Consider the following 9869-nt stretch of genomic DNA (forward strand, 5'->3'; position numbering starts at 1 on the left):
TGGGATTAAAGGTATGTGCCACCACCACCCAGCCCCAGACCTCATAATTATTAATCATTAGTCAGTCATGTCCTCATGTCCCATCAGTCTTCTGCTCCTACAGCTTGCCATGACAGAGGAGGTTAGTTCAGACCGGGGTCTCTGAAGCTATTTAAAATGTATTCTGAAGGGAGAGAATATTGTATTCTACTTTACAAGTATCCAGAAATACAGCATCATCAGAACCAAACAGTGACAGTCTGTCCTCTCCCTTTCTCCCTTTGTTACTCTTTTTTCTTTTCTTTCTTTCTTTCTTTCTTTCTTTTTTTCTTTCTTTCTTTCTTTCTTTCTTTCTTTCTTTCTTCCTTCCTTCCTTCCTTCCTTCCTTCCTTCCTTCCTTCCTTCCTTCCTTCCTTCCTTCCTTCCTTTCTTTCTTTCTTTCTTTCTTTCTTTCTTTCTTTTTTTGGTCCCTGACTCTGATACTTCTTGAAACTAGCAAAAGTTAAGGTAGACAAAAATTTAAAGACCTAATTTAAGAGGAATAGAGTCTCAAAACAACATTCTTAATGAGGCTCTTAAATATTTAGGTCATAACATTCTATTTTTTAAGAGACCCACTTCTAGATAGGTAAGTGTATGACCCACTTCTGAATGTAGATGTAAAATTGAAATAGTTTAAAACTTTCTCTGCTTGCTCAAGTAATTGTTAAGTAAAAAGAAGATAAACTTTTAAACTTTGCTTAGCAGTTTTTTAAGAGAGGTAGCTTTTCAAATCATTCTCTAAAGTCAGTGTTGCTACCAATTATTCACTTATCGCAGGTGTTTGTTAGTCTATGGCAGTTATGTAGAAGCTGTATAGTGCAGACAATAACCAAGGCCCAAGTCTCTTGGACCTTACAGCTGAGTCATGAGTTGCTGTTCAGTTATTCCAGTATGAAACCATCCCAAGACCTTGATGTTTAAAATAGGTACTTGTCTCTCATGGATCTACAGCAGGAACTCAACCGAGTGATTTTCCTTTGAGATCTCAGGGGTATGTGAAGCTTGGATGGTGTCATCTGAAGGCTTATCTGGCCTAGACACATAAGAGAACCCATTGTCATGGCAAGAATCAATTGTTTGTCAGCTGGCGTTCATCTAAGGTGACGAACCAGCTTCTATACACAGCATATGGCTGTGGCATGGACTTCCCAAAGCCCAGTGGTTAGCAGGGTTTCAAAAGCAAATGTAAGATAGAGTGCAAGTTTAAGGTCCTTTGCGAACCTTACGCCATTCAATTTATGTCATTTTGATGATGTTAACTTTAATAGCAAGGTTAAGGTGGCACCTGCGAGATGTTCACTATAAACCTACAGTTTCCCCCTGCTGTTTGGTTTTTACTCTTTTACTCTTTTGGGGGGCCTGCCACCCAGCTCCCAAATAAATTACACATGGAGGCTTATTCTTAATTACAAATGCCTAGCCTTAGCTTGCCTTACTTCTAGCCAGCTTTCCTTGACTTTAAATTATCCTGTCTATCTTTTACCTCTGGGCTTTTTCCCTTTCTTACTCTTGTAACTTTACTTTCACTCTTTCTAAAAGCATATACATTTAATTAGTTCACTGAAGAATTTGGATTTTCCCCAAGTATCTTTGCAAAACATAGCTGTGGCTGATATGACTTTGCTCATGTCGGTGGTTTTCTTGAGCCAGATAAACTGAGAAAATTATTTTTAATGTTTGTAGAGAAGGTGTGACCCCAGTGCAGTGTGAGATTCACATTTTATTAGATTGCTACTGTCTTTTTACACCTAGTGTTTGTATTTATATGCATTGGAATTCTTTGGTTATGTGACTGCCATAGAAAAGCCCATTGGGTTGGCTTACTCCAGCTCCTTAACAGAATACTACAGACCACGTGGTTTACACAGCAGAACTGTATTTTCACATAGATCTGAAGAATGGAGTCCAAGTTCAAGCAAGATTGATTTCTTCTGAGAATGCTTTTCTTGGCTTGTAGATTGTAGTAGTAGTTTCGTGTCAGCTGCCAGCCCTCAAATAATGACACAGAGATTTATTATTAATTATAAACACTCAACCTATAGCTTAGGCTTATCTCAATTAGCTCTAATAATTCAAATTAACCCATTCATATTAATCTACGTCCTATCACATGGCATTACTTCTCTTCCATCTTGTACCTCCTGTTTCCTCTCCATGTCCCCTGGTGTCTCTTGTGTGCCTCAATTCATTTCCTGCTTCCTCTCTCCCTGCCCGGAAGTTCCACCTTTCCCTCCTGCCTAGCCATTGGTCATTCAGCTTTTGTTACAGCAATCACAGCAATGCATCTTCACACAGTGTGCAAATATCCCACAAGAGTAGATGACTGTCTTCTCCCTGTGTCTTCACATGACCTTTCTGCTGTGCCCAACTGTATTCTAATGCTCTGTTTTCACAAGGACACCAGTCATTTGATTGGAGTTCACCTAGTGACTTCATGTAACCAATTACCTGAACAGTTAATTAATTTGTGAACTCTCTTTGGTCCTCTGGCTTTTGTAATTTTTCTGTCCTCTCTTCCACAATGTTCCCTGAGCCATAGGTGCAGAAGTGTTATGTAGATGTATCCATTGGGACTGGGCACATACACATCAATACAAATAAACATTTTAAAAAAGTGATCACTAAGAGAACATTTACTAAGCCAAGAGTAGTGACATCCGTGTACTTCAGCTAGGGAGGCCCAGGCTAGGCTGGAACCACATGGTGAGACTTTCTCAAAAAGTCAAATAAAAACAAAACATAAAGGGCAGAAAGATGGCTTAGCAGTTAAAAACCCTTGCTGCCAAGACTGAACCTAGATTCACTCTCCAGAACCAAAGATTCAATTTCTACAAATTGTCCTCTGGCCATACATTTGTGCTATGGGATGAACACATATGCACACAAAATATATAAATATTAAAAATTTTAAAAAAACCATAAAACATAAAAAAATTTACTTAACTATTGAGACATGTACCCAGAATGCATTTAACTTGTTCTAGAAAAAAAATTTCCTTTCAAAAATTGAAACTATTTCAAAGAGGTTGAAGTGACTATGATAGCCCCAAGTGCATGAGTACCTCTTCTTGCATGTTGGAAGACATTTTCCAGGGAGAATTCTCAAACAGATGTTACATCCCATGGTGACTCTACAAGGGACAAATACTTCTTTAAGAATATTGCACAGCTCTGACTTATCATTGGTTCAGTTTCTCTGTTGGCTACCTTGAGCTTGAAGACTTTATCTCCAATGAAGGTAAATCTTTATGAAGCTAATAATCTGTGGGAAACCTAAATGAAAAGCCTTGTGTGATATTTATAGTATTTTTAGAATACTATAAACTCATGTGCTATTGAATTCATGAAAGATGGACCATGGATAATGATACTGTCATTATGGCATGTATATGGTGTAACATGAATCTTAAAAGGTCTTATTAATAAAAAACTCAGTACCAGTTATTGCGGTGAATGCTGGAAGATCAGAGGAGCAGAACAAGCCACAGCTAACCTCACTTCACCAACTTCTCAGCAGATCCTGTTTCCTCAAACTGGAAGCCTCAGAGTCCTCATCCAGAATGGATCTCAGCTGAACTGCTGCTAAAAGCCTTAAAGCTTAAAAAGACTTTAGTTCCTGGTCCTCATGCCTTATATTCCTTTCTGCTTCCTGCCATCACTTCCTGGGATTAAAGGCATGTGTACGTCTTTCCCAAGCAAGACATGAGATCTCAAGTCCTGCCACCATGCCTGGCTTCTATGTCTATCTAGTGGCTGTCTATTCTCTGACCCCAGATAAGTTTATTAGGGTGCACAATATATTGGGGGATACAATATCACCACAATATGGTGCTTGTTTTTTTTGCCTGGCATAATGCCAAGTACTTTCCTGATTTTATCCTCTATATTAGTCTATGTAGTAGTTCATTTCTATTACCACCAGTTTACAGACAAGAAAACTGAACATATTGGGTGGTTAAGAAACCTCTCTACTCAAGTCATGTTAAGAGTCATAGGGGAAAAGCTATCCCAGACATGGTTCCTCTGTAGAGGCTTCGTCTGAACTCCAGTGGTGGTGGCTGCCCCTCACCACTGCACCTGCATTCTAAACTCCTAGCAAACAAGAATCTTCTTTGAGGCTAAAAGCCAATACTACTGATATAAAGAATAGCTTCCCATCGTGAAATCTTCAACAGATATCATATCTAAAAGTGAATTTTACATGGAAAATGGCCACTGGACTGGTCAGAAAAGAAGAGAAAAGAATTTGTCATGGAAGAATAACATCTACAGAAAGGGACAGGTTACAGACTGCGACCCACAGCTCCAGGGAGGCTAGCTAGCAGGGAGGACCCTAGGAAGGATGCATGAATTGCCCATCGAAGGAGAAATAGATGAGATCTACATGAGCAAACTGGGGGGGTAATAGAGGGCAAGGGATGGGGGATGAGAACATAGGGGAACAGAAGGTTCGAGCTGGAACAGGGACAGAGTGGGAGAGCAAGGAAAGAGATACCATGATAAATGAAGACATCATGGGAATAGGGAGAAACAGAGTACTAGAGAAGTTCCCAGGAATCCACAAGGATGACCCCATCTTAGACTACTGGCAATATTCGAGAGGGTGCCTGAGCTGGCCTACTCTGGTGATCAGATGATGGCTGAATAACCTAACTGTCATCATAGAACCCTCATCCGGTGACTGATGGAAGCAGATGCAGAGATCCATGGCCGGGGCCAGGCCGAGCTCCAGGAGTCTAATCAATGAGAGAAAGGAGAGATTCTATGAGCAAGGGACATCGAAATCACGATGGGAAAATGTACAGTGATGACCAGCCAAACTAGTGGAAACGCATGAACTGGGGACCAATAGCTGAGGAGTCACCAGGGTACTGGATTAGGCCCTCTAGATAGGCCAGACAGTTGTTTAGGGTGAGCTGTTTAGGGGGCCACCAGGCAGTGGGATTGGGACCCATCCCTGGTGAATGAGCCAGCTTTTTGGAGCCTAGTGCCTATGGTGGGATACTTTGGGTAGCCTTGGTGCAGGGAGGAGGGGCCTAGACCTGCCTCAACTGAATGTATCAGGCTCTGCTGACTTCCCATGGGAGACCTTTCCTTGGAGGAGGTGGGAACCGCAGGGTGGGGGGGTGGTTGGGGGGAAGGCTGGAGGGTGGGAGGAGAGTGGAATCTGTGGTTGGTATGTAAAATGATTAGAAAATCTCTTAATAATAATAATAATAATAATAATAATAATAATAATAATAAAAGAAAGGGACAGGTTACAAGGTTTAGAAGTAAGGTAGAGAATGTGGAAGTTTTACCCTGTCATTTTATCCCACACCCCTGTTTCCTGCCAGGGACTATGCTTTTGGTTTCTTTTACAGGCTTGATGAACCTGGACTATTTCTTCTGGAATATGTCTATCTAGAGTCTCCATAGTTCCTTTTTGCCTCATTTTTAATGAGTCAGTGCTGACCTTTGAGGTTTGTTTTCATGTCTTTCTGTGTGGTATCCTTGGTGATCAGTTGTTGACACAGGCTTCCAAATGTTGAGTAATTAGACATTTATATCTCAGGCATTCCCTGCTCAGAGAAGGAAAGTCAACCCCTTAAACTGAGATACCTAAAGAGAAACATCAGAAGCTCTCTCATCTTGTCACATATCTTATTGTGTTTATTATGGCGTTTTTGGTTGCTATGGTGACAAGAAGGAGAGCCTGAGTAGGGAAGGGTGGTGAAAGGCTTTGCTCTGAGGGGAGGCCAATAAAGGCGCTGAATATTACCAAGGCTCACTGTCATGAAATGATCTTGGCTATCATGTCATTATTCCCAGCACTCAGGAAAGCAGAGGCAGGTGGATTTCTGTGAGTTTAAAGGCAATCTGGTCTACATAGTGAGTTCCAGGACAGCGAGGGCTATAAACTGAGACATTATGTCAGAAAAAAAAAAAAGAAGAAAAGAAGAAAGAGAGAGAGAGAGAGAGAGAGAGAGAGAGAGAGAGAGAGAGAGAGAAGCAGTATGACCCCTGTGCCTCTTCCCTCTGGCTAACTTCATCCATTGCCTACTTCCCTTAGCATATATTTAAACTCATGTTCTAAAGCAGCACCATGCATTCTCCTGGTCTATTCTTCATCGCTAATATTTAATATATTCAGAATGATTTCTCCATTCCTATCACTTATGAGTCCTGTATGAAAATTTTAACTTAAACGCAGGTTTATTGACCCTTACTGTTATTCAAGGTCAGTTCAAGTGCTATTTTTATTTCAAGAAAAAATAATGCGTTCTGTTAGTTTGGACTTATGTGGAAACTGAGGAATCTTGGACATGTGTGCCCCAATCTAGCAGTTTTGACTGAGAGTGTTGTGGCCAGACAACATTTGGGAACCTTCTCTGTCTTCTCTCCCCTTGACAGGTGACCATGGTTGAACAGCTCTTTAAACAGACATCCTTTTGTCGGAACCGCAGGTCGTATAGTTCCCCTCCAAATAATTATTACTTATGAAATAGATAAAAGCCCTGTGTTGTCTGATATATAAACTTAGAAATTGGCAGATGGGGTCAGGGACAGAGTTGGTCTAGATTTCACCCTGGCTTATTTAAAACATCAGAGACTGGGAGAAAGCAACTGAACATCTGTTTTAGAAACATCTTTGGTGGAGAGATAAAGGTGAGTCACCAAAACTGTTTGTCCTTTATGTCCTGAAAATGTCCCTTCTGCACAAAAATCAATCTCTTTTTTAAAAACAATGATGTGAACAGCAGCCAAGAATTCGAAGTTGGAACTGTGCATTTTTAAATTTTTCAGTAATAATATTTGCATATATAAATAGGTTCATTTTATTTTAGAAGTAACAGAGAAAGATGATGATTCTGAGGCAAAGTAAACTAGAGAAGAAACTACAAACGTTTTAAAAATTATCCCAATATTTGCATCAGTCTTGATTTTTCTCATTTTCTCAGAGAGGATGTAGAAAAGAGCTCACATTATTCGCACGACTGACACTCAAACCCTCTTTCCCAGCACTCTCTAATATTGTTCTTGTTTTATTTTACTTTATTTTTTTGCAAAATCCTAGCTATGTATTAATTTTAACATATCATATAATTTAACAAATTATGTATCCTTCTCATCGCTTTGTATATTTGAGGCTTCATGATTCATATTCTCAGAAAAGTTCTCAGAGAAACTGAAGCCACATAGGCTTATTTCCCTGTTTTACTTTAGCACTAAGGCAGGAATACTATCTAGATATTTCTATTTTTACTCTATAATGAGGACACTGAATCTAAAAATTGCACACCTCCCTGAGCTGTTACATTTCTTGTTCACTTTAACCTGAATAAGGACTTCAGGTTTTCATGGAGTCAGATTTATGCAATGCCTGTTTTGAGGCAGTAAACATCCTGTCACCCTCAGAATTTAGTGCTTATTTCTCCTTGTAATGAGAAAGCCCTCTGGCTGTCCACGCAGCTGTAATTTCTCACTAGTTCTGCATAAACATTTCAATCTATAATGAGTCATTGTTAGATTTGATAAAGAAAATGGAATTAGAGAAAGAGTAATTTACATGTGGGTTGCCCTCCCATTAAGGTTTGTAGCAAATGTGGAAGAAATGAAAATGTATGAGCCAAAAGGGGGTGTGATGGTGCAACTTGTCATCCTCACACTGAAAAGGAGGATCTCAAACTCAAGGTCATCCTTGACTACATAGCAATTTCCAAGCCAGCCTGGCCTACAGGAGACCTTCTTTCAAAAAGAGGTGTGGGGATGGGGTGGGGGTTAAAAGGAAAAAGATCGCTGTGGTTTTCAAAATGGGGAGGAATGTTTGATGTTACCTTGATACACTCTCTGTTGCCAAGGTTCTTTGCTTACTCATGTTCAGACCCTGTATTTCAAAATAAGCAGAAACATTCCATGAAGAGGACATTGTGTTCCCAAAAGGACCCAAGTCTCCAACGTAAGAGAAGTCCCCACAGAATCCATATTGCCCTGCTTCCCAACACCTTCCAGTAAAAAGAGGATGGGAGTGTGCGCCTGAAGGAAAAACAACCTGACAAAGATGATGAGCTACCCAAAAGTCTGGTTTGGCATATGGTTTGAGTTTGTCCCCCAAAGTTCATGACCTATAAGCTCGTGGTAGTCTTACTGAGGTGGGACCTGTAAGAGCTGTAAGATAACCTTGGGAAGGATTACTGCTCTCCTGGAGTCAGTTCTTGATAAAGTGGGCTATAGAAAGCAGACCACCATGCACCAGTGTTTTCCCGTCGTGACGTGACGCAATCCTCACTGAAGTCCAGACATAAATGTATGTGACCCAGGGTTTTCAGCCTCAGAAACCGAAACCGTAAGCCAACCAAATCCCTTTATTTTGTAAATTCCCAAGACCCAGCTACTTTTTGTAGCAACAGAAAATAGAAGAAACAACAAAACAGTGAACATCCTCCTAAACTGTGCCTTACACCTTTTTCTTTTCTTTTTTTTTTCTTTTTTGTTTTTGTTTTGTTGTTGTTGTTGTTTTCGAGACACGGTTTCTCTGTGTAGTTTTTGGTGTCTGTCCTGGATCTCACCCTGTAGACCAGGCTGGCCTTGAACTCACAGAGATCCGCCTGGCTCTGCCACCCGAGTGCTGGAATTAAAGGCGTGTGCCACCACCGCCCAGCCTGTGCCTCCTTTTAAAGCTTAGAGTGTGTTACTCTGGTAAGACTGAATGCTTGGGTAGAGGCTCCTTCCTTCTAGAGTACGTGAATTCAGAACATCCTTTGTGAAACACCAGTAAAAACTACTTTCTCTAGGTAATTTGCCACGTCCTTTTGTATCTAGTCTTACTGCCTGGAAGCTTCTTAGGGACAGCCTGATGGTGACCCTTGCAGTTCCCTTTTATCTTGTTTAAATGTAAGATGTATTTTTTTCTAAATAATCAAGTGAATATTTAATATTGGATATTTGAGCCAAAATTATTTGCTTTACAACTTTTGACCTTTCTACAAGCATGCATAAGGCCCTGGCCTTGGTACTGGAAAATATCTCTGTGTTTAAATTGATATATTTGGCTTGTAGTGGAATTTGGATCAAGATTGAACAGCCTCAGTGGGGTGGAAGAGAGCATGAGCAGTGGGGTCCCAGAGAAAAGAAGAGGGGCTGTGTATGTTAACTAACACATACGAGAAGGCACAGCTATGCTTCATTTGTGTGTGCTAGTCGAGTTTATAAACCATTTAAAATATCAGTGCAGCATTCTTAGCATAAGCAGAGGTGTTATTCTGATTTTGTAATTTAAACAAAACTTTCCACATTCAGAGATCGGAAATCCTTCAAGGAGTTTTGTTTCCACAAGAACTTGAGAAAAAAATACTAGCATAGAAATTTTATTAAAGTGATAAGAACCTGAATCTTCCTAAAATTGCAGATTATAAATCACCACAGAAAAGATAATGGCTTGTGTACATAGCTCACATCACCAGAGGCTGAGTCTGGAATGCCGAAGAGGAAAAAGGCAGAACATGGATGGTGAATGTCTGGAAAGGCCCAGTCTTTGTGACATGAAACTTGGTAATAGGCTTTATTTTAATCGATTAATTAAAATGGCTTTGTTTTGAGCCTAGTCCAGGCTGGTCTGGGACTTGCTATGCAGCCCAGGATGATCTCAAACCTGTGGTAATTCTTCTGCTTCTGTCTCCCAAGGGCTAGGATTATAGGCATGAGCCATAGTCCACCCCATTTTTGCTTCATTAGCCCACAGCATTACCAATATGAGATGCTGAGAGAAGGCCTTCAGTTGATGATCTTAACTAAGAAGAAGCAAATTATTTTTTAAAGATACAAATGTATTTACAAATAAGAATCTTGTCCCAGGGTATCTCATGCCC

At 40.3% G+C, this 9869-nt stretch overlaps 1 long non-coding RNA gene across 1 annotated transcript; it reads right to left on the reverse strand.

Moving 5' to 3' along the window:
* Positions 1 to 1723: 1723 nt before the first annotated feature.
* Positions 1724 to 5676, reverse strand: LOC131904627 (uncharacterized). The gene is made up of 3 exons (XR_009377780.1): positions 5477 to 5676; positions 3084 to 3152; positions 1724 to 2011 (listed from the first exon to the last, which is right to left on the reverse strand). It is a non-coding gene; the product is annotated as an uncharacterized LOC131904627 (long non-coding RNA).
* Between the last annotated feature and the right edge of the window lie 4193 nt (positions 5677 to 9869).

The sequence above is a fragment of the Peromyscus eremicus genome, chromosome 2, assembly GCF_949786415.1.
Source record: "Peromyscus eremicus chromosome 2, PerEre_H2_v1, whole genome shotgun sequence".
NCBI classification, from domain to species: Eukaryota; Metazoa; Chordata; class Mammalia; order Rodentia; family Cricetidae; genus Peromyscus; species Peromyscus eremicus.